Source organism: Aphelocoma coerulescens, chromosome 2 (genome assembly GCF_041296385.1).
Source record: "Aphelocoma coerulescens isolate FSJ_1873_10779 chromosome 2, UR_Acoe_1.0, whole genome shotgun sequence".
Lineage (NCBI taxonomy): Eukaryota > Metazoa > Chordata > Aves > Passeriformes > Corvidae > Aphelocoma > Aphelocoma coerulescens.
This window is the reverse complement of record NC_091015.1, coordinates 114,694,739-114,706,448: the sequence shown is the minus strand read 5'-3', so window position 1 is coordinate 114,706,448 and position 11,710 is coordinate 114,694,739.

Genomic DNA, 11,710 nt, shown 5'->3' with positions numbered 1-11,710 from the left:
ATATCCAGCAGGTACAAATACCAGACATGAATGTTTTCAATATATTAACAATTTGCTTGGATTGTGCAGGAGTGTAATAATCAACCTTCTGTTCCATCTTTGGATCTTCTGGGTGTCTTCCAGGAGTCAACATTATTCTTTGATTTCTTAAGGGTACTTAATTCACATATACTAACTTACTCAGTTTATAATTCTGTCTTAGCAGATATTAAAAAATGCAAGTTGAATCATTCAGACACACATAGTGAATTCCACGATGCAGAAGAGTTGATATTTGCTGAGTTGCTCACCTTTTGCTCAGTTGCTCACCTTTGGGAAATAATAATCATTTTATGCAACTCTTGGCAGATCTACCTGTTTTAACCATGTATAGCTAAGTTTTAAAAAATGCATTTTTGGGGTCTGAAATGCTTCCCTGCACTTAATCTTATGTCTTGCCTCATCTCTGAATATGTCATAAAAACAAACAGTAGTATTGAAACAAAATATTATCTCTACTTCTGAGTAAGCATAATCCAATACAGGGAATTACTTGTAAACTTGAAAAATTGTGGAAGAAGTATACTCCTGTAAGCAAAATTGTGTATGCTCTTGGACAGCTTGACTTGATGTGGTGCAGCTAAGTGTGTTAGACCTTGGTATATGCACACCTTATGTAGCTGAGAAAAATGTTCTGGGAAAGATGTACATTATCTTGGTTGCCTTTGATTTCTAGTGCTTTTTTTAAAAAAAAATTACATCATGTTCTGTCATAGCTCTCTGTGGTAAAGTTTTTTATGAAATCTTGCACATGTACAAGGAAGATGATGGAGAAAATGCAAATATTGCTTATCTTTTCACTTAAGCATGCAAGCACTGTTTCCAATTACTTGTTCCAGTGTCTGCATTCAAGTCTCCTTCCATCCCAGTGACTGGAAAAAACTATGTTAAGGTTTTGATTACTTTGGTTCCGCTGGTTCAGAATGGTGTATTTCTCCTGATTTTTTTTTTCTCTAACAGAACATTGCCACATCAAACTTTCATAGCCTGTTCCAAACTGATTACGTGGAAAATAATGAAAGCAATATTGTGCAGGATGTAGTTTGCTTCAGACAGAGCAGTCATTCCTGCGTTGAAGGGAGAAAAACCAAACAAAACCCTCTGGAAGATCTTAAAATGTTTACAGCATGGTGTACGGAGGTTTTCAAAGGTGCTAGCACTTAGAGGACTTTAAAGCAGAAAAACAAGTCATTGCTCAATGCAGCTGACTCAGGTTTTGATATCTGGCAGCAGAAATATGGTAAAAATGATAAAATCGGAATGAAATAACTTTTTCATAAATAAGAAAACAGTTGGTGGTAAAACTTTGGTCATGGTTTAAGTAATGTTTTCAAGGTGAAAGTACAGTGCTCTCGTAACCAGAGTTCTCAGTAATGGTCTAAGGAGACTGTCTTGGTTTCCCGTAATCCCTTCATAGCTGTATATAAAATGTAATGCTAAAACTATTTTGCTCTCAGGAGTCTCTTTGGATGAGATCAGCTGTATTCAGTGAATTATGTACTATGGATTAAATTGTTTGTCTTTGTTCCTGAAATGGGTAAAACTTCTTGCTTTGTCTGCCTGCTTACTCGTGTATGTAAGCACAGGGAAATACAGTCTCTCCACCTGCTCCTGGTGATATGAGCAGACGGTGATGCCCATAAAGTCATGTGAGGGGAAGTGCGTAGCTTGAGTTAAATACACCTTGCAGGTTGCTCTTCTGGTTTCTCAAAAGGGCAAGATAATACAAGTATACAGTATCAAAGTAGTTATTTTAAAATTTTTATCAATATAGCACTTTAAAAAAGAGTAGTGGGGTTCAGGGGGAAAAAGAAAATAAACCTAGTTAACTAGAAGATACAGCTTCTGTAGTAATGTTGGGCACCAAATTTAACCCACTTAGAATATATATATATATATATATATATAAAGTTCATTTAAGAGAAAGTTATTTGTATCAATGCACAACTTATTTGTGCATTTCTACTCATTCTCCAAAATCTGTTGACAAATGCTATTGCCCAGGCTTGCATGTTTCTGCTGCTATGTTTGAAGCCAACTTACTTAAAAGAAGCAACCAAACAGTAGCTTGGAACTTCATTATCCTCCTGGGAGGAGGGAGGGTGGAGGGAGGAGTTGAAAAGTGACATTTTGCCAAAGGGGAAAAGACAAAGCCAATAAGCAAAACTTATCTTTCAGGCCTTCTTCAAAGTTATGAAAGGTTGAAGTGTTAATAAACTATTAAAAATGTAGCGGTGTCCTTTTTATTTTGGAACTTCTTCCTGACTGCATTCTGTGGACTGCTGCTAGTGAAGAGGTGTATCTTGTCCCCATGGGTGGTGTCACTGCTCTGCTCTAGGTTCTGCTGGTAAATGGCAAGAGGCTGCCTTGGATGAAGAGTCAGTGTTGGAGTGAAGAACAGGGGCCTTGATCCAGGCAACACTGAGGATGCTGATGGATCTTTCAGATTTGTAAGAATCATCTTGACAAATCATTTTCCTGTTGGGAGTCCCCAGGTATTTATGTCTGAATTGACTTGCTGGAGCAAACGCTTGTTTCAATCTGTAGCAAAAGTTGGAATGAGAGCTAAGCAGTTACAGAGCAACCCTAATAAATATTTACTACAATACTGAAATGCCCTGCTCTCCGAGTTTGCAGGCAGGATTGAAATTCTGTACCTTGTCTTTTTAGCCACATTGCTGTGAAGGTAATAGTTCACTGCCTCGCCTGCTACTCTGGTGCCTGTGGAGTGGCTTTGTGGGGAATGTCCTGGAAGGCTCATCTGTGTGTAGCACTTGCCACTGCTGCCAGTGAGCTTCTGTCTTTGCTGATGCTGAGCTTCTGTGGTTGCTTTAAAGTGGTAGCACATTGGAGTATTGGACAAGAGGGGGAGCTAAATGCAGGAGTCAGTTTTCACTAGGGTTTGAGCTCCTTCCTGTGGGAAGGACTGAAACTGATGATAAAATAAAGTAGGTTATTTCCTGTCCGATTGTGTTTCGCAGGGGTACTCAAATAGTGTACCAAGTGTCTGATTGAAGTTGGTCTGTTGTGTTTTTCTGTTTCAATGCATGTTGGGTACATTGAAGAATTGATGATTCTGACAGGGGTGCATAAGCAGAGGTAGTGCTGATGTTGTCACCTCTTATTTATTTGTCCTGTATGTGACAAATGATCATGTAGAAAGGAGGTCTTGTTCAAAGGCAAAACAGTTGATTCTTACCTTTTACCTGGTTTTGTCATTGTTGCCAGGTGGTGGTAAGATCAGTGTCTGTGCCTTGTTTGCTGGGACAAGGGTTTATATGTTTGTGTGGTGAACTAGATCTAGCAACTGCTTTGGATGAAATTATTGTTTAATTCCCTACAAATTATTTTTTTACTGAATCCTGGTATAAGCATCTGCAACACTGCAGTGCCATTTTATTTAAAACTTGGTGCCAGTTTATGTAATGTTGGTAGCACTGCCAGCAGGGTATTGAATCTCTGTTTGTACTGCAACTGCTCTGTTGCTGGCAGTGGTGGAAGGCTGATCTCCCTCTTCTTTTCTGAAGACTTAAAAAGGTGTTTGTAGTAACCAGGCACAGAGGTGTGAGACAGCCATAATTACAGCTAAGTAGTCTGAGCTGAAACACTAGAAATAAATGAAACAGTAATTGAATGGTGGCTGAAATACTTACCATTACCTTTTGAATTGGTTGATAAGAAAAGAACCACTGTGAGTTGTTTTGTTTAGGTGTGGTGATTTGTTCTTTTTTTTTTTTTTTTTTTTGGAAGTTAAGAGTTCTGATCATCCAAGTTCTGCAAGGGAAAAAAGCCCCAACAATCAACCAACTCACAAATTGCTGTAGTCTTGGAATAATTATTTCAGGATATTATGGAAAGTTTTTACTAATGTTGGTGCAGGCTCACATGCATAGGTGAATTTAGAGAGACTACTCCTGGGGATCAGTATCTAGGCTTTTCTCACAGTGGGTAGTAATTAAATAGCAGTCCTTTTGAGTGTCTCAATCTGCCTTGTCATGGATGGGTTATCCTGGCTTTTGAGATGGGGAAACTGAGGCACGAGTGTTGAGGCAAATGACTGGATAGTTTAAGCACAGCCCCTGTTCTCTAGCACACACTCTGTCCTGTTTCTCATCAAGTATTCCTTGAGCCATGTCCAAGTCTTTATTTTTTGTTTGTTTTTTGAATTTCAAAAATTCTGCTTTGTGTTGCTTAGACATCTGTAATAGTATTTTAAAGCAGCTTCCTAAAGACTTAGCTGTTGCTTTGTTCCTGAAGCCAAGTGTTGAACAGACAGAAAATGTAACTGTTAGGTGTTTAAAAGTGGAATGTGCTCACTGGGATTATAATGCCTGACCTCAGCCAAAGATAGGCAAGGGGGGAAAAAAGGAAAAAATATGCTAAACATTTGGGTGTGTTGTGTTTGTAGTCCTGAAACATAAAAGTCAGTCTGTGTTGCAAAAAACTTCTGTGGAGCCAGTGCTGTTTGCGCTTTACAAGTAAAAGAAAGCAAACAGTCCTAAATGTGCACAGCTGTCCTGTTAGTGGGGGTATATATTGCTGCATTGGGTTTCCATGGCAAGGTTTTGGTAGTGGGGGGCTGCAGGGGTGGCTCCTGTAAGAAGCTGCCAGAAGCTTCCCAGGTGTCCTATGGAGCCAATGCCAGCTGGCTCCAGGATAGACCTAATACTGGCCAAGGCCAAGTCCATCACTGATGGTGGTAGTGTCTCTGGGATAACGTGGCTAAGAAGGGGACAAAGGTACTGCACAAGAGCATATTGCAGCCAGAGCAAGAATATGTGAGAGAAAGAGCCCTGCAGACAGCAGGGTCAGTGAAGAAGGAGGGGGAAGAGGTGCTCCAGACACCAGTGCAGAGACTCCCCTGCAGTCCATGGTGCAGCCCATGGTGAGGCAGTTGTGCCTCTGCACCCACGCTGGAGCAGGTGGATGCTTGAAGAGGCAGTGGAGCAGGCTCCTGCCAGGACCTGTGGGCCCAGGGAGAGAGGAGCCAATGCTGAAGGTTTTCTGGCAACACTTGTGACCATGCTGCAGTCTGCTGGAGGACTGTACCCTGTGGAAGGGACCCATGTTGGAGCAGTTTGTGAAGAACTGCAGCCTGTGGGAAGGACTCGTATTAGAGAAGTTTGTGAAGGACTGTCTCTCATGGGAGGGACCCCATGCTGGAGCAGGGAAAGAGTGTGCGAGTCCTTCCTTGAGGAAGGAGTGTCAGAGACAACGTGTGATGAACTGATCACAACCTCCATCCTCCATCCCTCTGCACTGTTTGGAGGAAGAGGAAATTGGAAATAAAATTAAGCCTGAGAAGAAGAGGTGGGTGGATGGAAGGTGTTTTAAAATTTGGGTTTCTTTTTCATTATCCTACACTGATTTGATTGGCAAGAAAGTAATTTGCCCAGATAGTCTGTTTTGCCCATGATGGTAACTGGTGTGATCTCTACCTGTCTTTATCTTAACCCATGAGCCTTTAGTTGTATTTTCTCTCTGAGGGGAGCTTTGGCAGGCATCTGACGTCCAGCCAGGGTCAGCCCACCACGATTGCTCTGCCCAAGGAAGTGGAGAAGTATTTTTCCCTTGCTGCTTTGATAGCCCAGACACAGATGATACAGACAGCTACTCTGACTACTTCAGAAGAGCCAAGCACTTCTTTTTCTAAAGCCTAAACATGTTTGACTCCTGCAAGCAAATATGCTCCAGAAACCATCTGACTCAGAGGTTAAGTCTGCTGATGCTTTTTCACTCAAAATTAGTAAATGTTGCTACTACTGCTTTTCAGACTGCAGTAGACTGTTGCAGTGGTGTGAAGGTTGGTCTGAGGAATATTAGTAATGAGACTAGATTGATTACCTGAATTATAAAGATGGTGCTCTGTTTCTTAATGGTTGAGAGGCATTACTTTAAGTCTTTATGTAGCGTATAGAACCATGTTTTTGAAAGTCTGCAGAAAGCAAAACCTGAACCTTGGATCAAATAGGCGGCCCTCTGGAACTGCAATCAGAGGTGCTAAGAGTACAGCTTTGATAATGAAGTGAGTGGTTCTTAGAAGATGGGAGCTTATGTAGTGGCTATTTTTCACTGCTTGCCTTAATCATATCTGGTTAGTTTAAAATGTTGAAGTGATAAATGTGAGACGTGTCCCACACCTCAGGAGTGGTTGGTGTCAATGTAGAAAATAGGAGTATGGTAGGAAGAGATGGCCATGACAAAAGTGAGGTGGACTGCTTCAGAAGTGTCTTTGTGATGGCTTTATAATCTCAGGACACCTGGACTGTTAGAAAGGTCTGTATGTGCTGCCTTCTCTCCAGACATATGCTGGAAACTACCATGCCTTCTCTAGGAATGGGAATTTCTCTCCAATTTTAGGGTGTAAAGCATCAAACATGGTGGTTGCCCTTGTAAACAGGAGAATGCCAGGAAATGATTTTAATTTTATTCATGCCCAGGATTGTCTAACCTCAGATTTCCAGTGCAGCCTTCAGCTTCATTGCCGTGCTTTCAGACTGCACTGAATACCTTGAAATACTTTAGCCCTTGGGCCTCTCATTTCACATCCCAGCTTCAAGAAAATGAGAACAGATTGCCTTCCTGATTAGGTGAAATAATCTCTTCATCCTGCCTCCACAGGAACCAGGTTACAATGGCAAAGGAAGGTCAGCATACTTGTGGAAAAACCTGACTTAGACAAAAAGACAGAATTTATGTGATTTATGTGTAGGCATTTTTATGCTGCCTTTCCCTGTGTGAATTTGAAATCTAGTTCAAGCCACATTTGATAAGATACTACCTCCAATTAAAGGAAAATTAGAGCTCAGATGAAAGACATTTAAATTGAGTCTCCCAGCCTGGACAAGCCTGCGTGGCAAGCTGGAAAAGTACCTGTTCTTCTTGCTGCTGTTGGACCAGTTAGTGCTGGCATCCTTGCCAAGCTGTGAGCGTGGGCATAGATCAACCACCCTGGCAGCTGCCGGTGGTGGCCTCGCTCTTGTCAGCAATGGGATGAGAGATGAGCGGGCTACAAGGGAGCAGGTTGGCAGGCACAGTGCGGGCAAGAGCTGTCACCAGAGTAAGCTCATGGAGGGGGTGTGGAGGTGAGACTGATCTACCAGGGAGTGGGGATGGGTGATGCAAGAAACCTGCTAAGAAATGGGGTGAAAAATGCTAATAATTGGAAGAAAGTATAATCCTGCATGTTGTGCATCCTCACTTCTCCGATCTGCTCTGCTCAGGCATTTCAGAAACACTAATGGTTCAATTATTGCAAACAGATGGGAGGAGTCTGCTGTTCAGAGTAGCCAAAATCGTGCTCAAAGCTTCTTGTAAGACCAGTGGTTTTTTATAAATCGTGGGTTTCTAAGTCCATTTTGTGAGGTGTGTAGAGGTTGCATTTGTGGCAGTAGAGGCTTAGGAATGAAGCAGCTAATCAAAAGTAAACCAGTAGTGTATGGAAGGGGCCTCCTGATTTCCTTGGCTACTGCTCAGGGGGAGCAGCAGGGAACAGCAGTGTGTGACCAGAGTCCTCTGGTGCTCTGCCCACCCAGTGGGGCACATTAGGTGAGCCACACCAGCATTAGCTGCCCTGTGGGCAAGCATGACAAGGGGGCTATGCAAAACCATTCTGTGTCTGTGTATGTTCATATTTACATCTGAGTCGTGAACACCAATCTTTCTGGGATGCCTGTATGTGGGCGGTGGTTACAGCAGACTGGCTTTTGAGAGGACTTGGCATTGTATCATACATTTGTAATTGCTTCAGTTGCCTCTAAACCATTTTCTTCCTTCAGCTGCTCCTAATTTTTGAGTTACTTTAAAATTGCTGATTTTGAGGGTAGCTGCGTGCAAAACACTTCCTTTCTTCTTGCCAAATTGGAGCCATCTCATCCCAAACCCCTCTGAAATGCACTCTGAGCCTCTGAAACTGTTGAGACCTTCAAAGAGAAACATGGGGCTTAAGCAGGAGAAAGCTCACACAAGGCAAATTTCCAACATCCAGGAGCTGTTGCTACTGCTTTTGTGAAGTGCACAGGTCTCTGCTATAAATGCAAAAGCAATTTTATATTTAAGAAATTTAAATATAGATTTTTTACTTTTACAGGAGATCCTTCCCAGTCTTATGCCTGATAGCCCCTAAGTCCTGTATGTTCCCTTCTGTGTCACTCTACATGGATAGTTATCTCCTAATCCTAGTTAGAGTAATGGAAACTAAAGCACTTGCTTTTATAACAGGGTGAGACAATAATAATGTAAAATTTGAAATTATAGTGTATCTGTCAAAATTCAGTAATTCCCCCCCCATATTTAGTATATCTGAGAGTTTATGTAGCTCTTAGTTTTAGTTGAGTATGCGATACTCCTCATTAAAAATTTTGGTAATTCCCTGGATGAAGTACTTTCATATTAGCTATATATATATATATATAAAATTACAATTTTCAGTTGCTACCTATATATACGTTTCTGGACAGATTTGGAACATGGACAGATGGTCATATGTTGAGGCAATGCAAGGCTGGCAGTTTAGTAACTGTTTTCCTTCTGTGGAAAATGCATAAATGCAGAACTGGTTGGTACATCTTAGATCATGTAATCATTTCCTCTGTATTCCTTGCAGAGTGTGGAGAAGTGAATTGTTGAGTGCATAGGTTCAGCAACTTTTGCCCTGATCATATGGCTCTGGGCACACAGGAGGAGCTTCAATGAAGGCTGCAGGAGCAAAGGTGCATTTTGGCATTTCCAAGCTTTTGAAAGCGTAACTCCACATTTGTCTGAGTGTAATTCCTGATCTTTTATCGGCACTGCTCTCATGGATGGTGCGCCGCTCTGGTAAGGAGAGAGCATCATGTGGAATGAAATTGTAGTGTTAGTTTGACCCTCGGGAAAGACTTGTGAAGTGTCTTTTAAAAGATGGATGTTTTGTTTTCTGTACGCTAAAACCATGGTCTCCGTAGAGAAGCTGGCTTCGTTACTCATTCAAGTTTTTTGTTTTTGTTTTTGTTTTTGTTTTTGTTTTTGTTTTTTGCTGCTTGTGTTCAATAAAGGGGAGAGAGCCTCAAGGCTTGGCAGGGTTTGGGTCCCCTCCTCCCCTCTCCCCTCGCTGTGTTCCCGCTGGATTTTGGCGGGGAGACGCTGAGGGGAGCCGGCGTTCCGCAGGCTCCCGCCGCCAGATGGCGCTGTGCCCCCGGCCCGCGCCGCTCCCGGGCGGATCCCGGGCCCGCTCCCGCCTCCCGGACAGCCCGGGCCGGGCCTCCTCCGTGTCCCGCTCCCGCCTCCCGGACAGCCCGGGCCGGGCCTCCTCCGTGTCCCGCTCCCGCCTCCCGGACAGCCCGGGCCGGGCCTCCTCCGTGTCCCGCTGCCGCCTCCCGGAAAGCGGTGGAGTGTCTGGGGGCTTGGGTGTCTCTTGTTTGTAGTGTTGAAACTATTGTTTGTAGTGTTTGCTGGAAGATGCGGTTGTTTCCAGCAATCCCTTAGAGAATCTTAGAATGGCTTGGTTTGGAAGGGACCTTAAAGATCATCTGCTTCCAGGTTGCTCAAAGCCCCATCCAACCCGGCCTTGAACACCTGCAGGAATGGAGCATCCACAGCTTCTCTGCGTAACCTATTCCACTGCCTCACCACCTTCACAGTAAAGAATTTCTTCCTAATATCCAGTCTAAATCGACCGTCCTTCAGTTTAAAGCCATTGCTCCTTGTTCTATTGCAGCAGGTCTTGCTAAACAGTGTGTCCCCATCTTTCTTATAGACCTCTTTTAAGTATTGAAAGGCAGTAATAAAGTGTCCCTGGAGTCTCCTCTGAAGTCAACAGTGCCAAATCTCTCAGCCTTTCCTCATAGGACAAGTGCTCCAGCCCTCTAATCATCTTCATGGCTCTCATCTGGACCTGCTCTAACAAGTCCATGTCTTTCTTGTGCTGAGGACTCCAGTGCTGGATGCAGCACTCCAGATGCAGGTGGGGTCTCATATCGGGCACTTAATAAATCTGATGCCCATAAATAGTTTAGATTTTTTTTTTTTTTTTTTGGTCTTTGCTTGGTGCTAAGAGCAAAGTGGTCCAGTAGCTGGAAAGTTATTTAAAGAAATTCATAATGCATGTGTTTGTCCAGCAAGCATCTGTCCTTTGGATGAAAGTATATACGTCTGATCCTGTTGTTTTTTTGTTTGTTTTTTTTTTTTTTTTTTTTTGCTATGTGTTAATCTAGGAGATCTAATGCCCAATATCCCCAAGTGTAAACTTTTTTTCTCCCAGCTTTTTTCATTTATTTATTTGAAGACAGCACTACTCTGTGCAGCTTGCTTTCTCATTTTCCAACAGACTGTCTTGAAAATCGCAGCAGACAAGGAGCACTGCAGTTCCCATGGGAAAGGATGTCTGCCTGCTTTGAGGTGGTGATCATGGGCAGTTCCCATTACTGGATGACACGCAGGAATTAATTTCTATCCTCAGGGCTTGGTACTACCTTAGCTAGAATCCATCCCACAGACTGGTCCTATACCCTGGAACAGACTTGTGAAGAAGGTGGATGATCAGAGGGTGTCTGATAAATAATTGCTCAGGCCAATAGCACTTCTGCCTTGGCTATTAAGGGCACCCATGGTATGATTCCTCAAAGCTGTGTTCGTCTCTGCCTGATTCAAAAGTGGAGCTCCTTATTATTATTTATTGCTGGTAGCAAATGGCAGTGAAAAAAATCCAAAGTGATTGCACTAGAGGAGAAGACTGAAAGGACAAAAATACCTATAGAAAGTGGAAAAAGGTACAGAAAATTAATGAACTGAGTGAACCAGAATGAGTGGTGCCGGTTTTTATTACCTGTCCTTCCCTGTTGGGTCAGGACTGAGTAAATTATGCCAAGTAGAATCTTGCAGAATTTTGCAATAAATTGCCTGAACTCATCCATTCTCACCACTTTGTGAGGAAGGGAGGCTGCTTCACAGGCTGTGGCTACTGCTCTTGGAGTACCTTGTAATTTAGGGCATACTTCCTGAAAACAGAACTCATCCATCAGGGATCTCCTGAGTCACTAGGAAAATTCAGGAACTGGTCAACTCCACAGCTTCTGATGGTGGCGATGGAAGGCTTAATGACTGCATTTCACCTCTTTCTGTGAGTGAAGCAGGAGTGAATTGGCAGAGCACTGAGCAAAGATACTTTTGTTATCCTGTGTCTTGCTTTCTCTTCACAGTTTGTTTCAGGTTTTTCTTTCTTTTTAGGAAGTGTCCTTTCTAATCCCTCCCTGCTCCTTGCCCCAGGCTGTAGCCCTTAAAGCAACTGGGATGCAATAGCTGAGCAGCAATACTGGTTTGTTTGCCTACATCTCACTTATGAAAAATACTTGGTTTCTGTTGAACTATACCCTTTGTCCTGACACAGCTGCTCTGACCACACTCTCCTTTGCAAGCCAACACCGTCATTACTCATTGGGCATCTCCAGCCATGATTTTATTCAGAAAACCTGAAGATGTGCTGTGAACCCCAAATCCCGTATCTGTATCCCTCAGAGCTGTTCATAGTGACAAACGTGGTCTGAAACAAAAGATGTTTTCTTGTGTATGTAGTAAAAAATGAGCTTTGCTGTATGTAAGTTACTCAACAGTCAGGTTTATGGCTGTTTCTTTCCAAGACACCTAACATTTTTTTTTTACACTTAGTTTTCTGTTCTGTTGACTTTCTAACATGAAG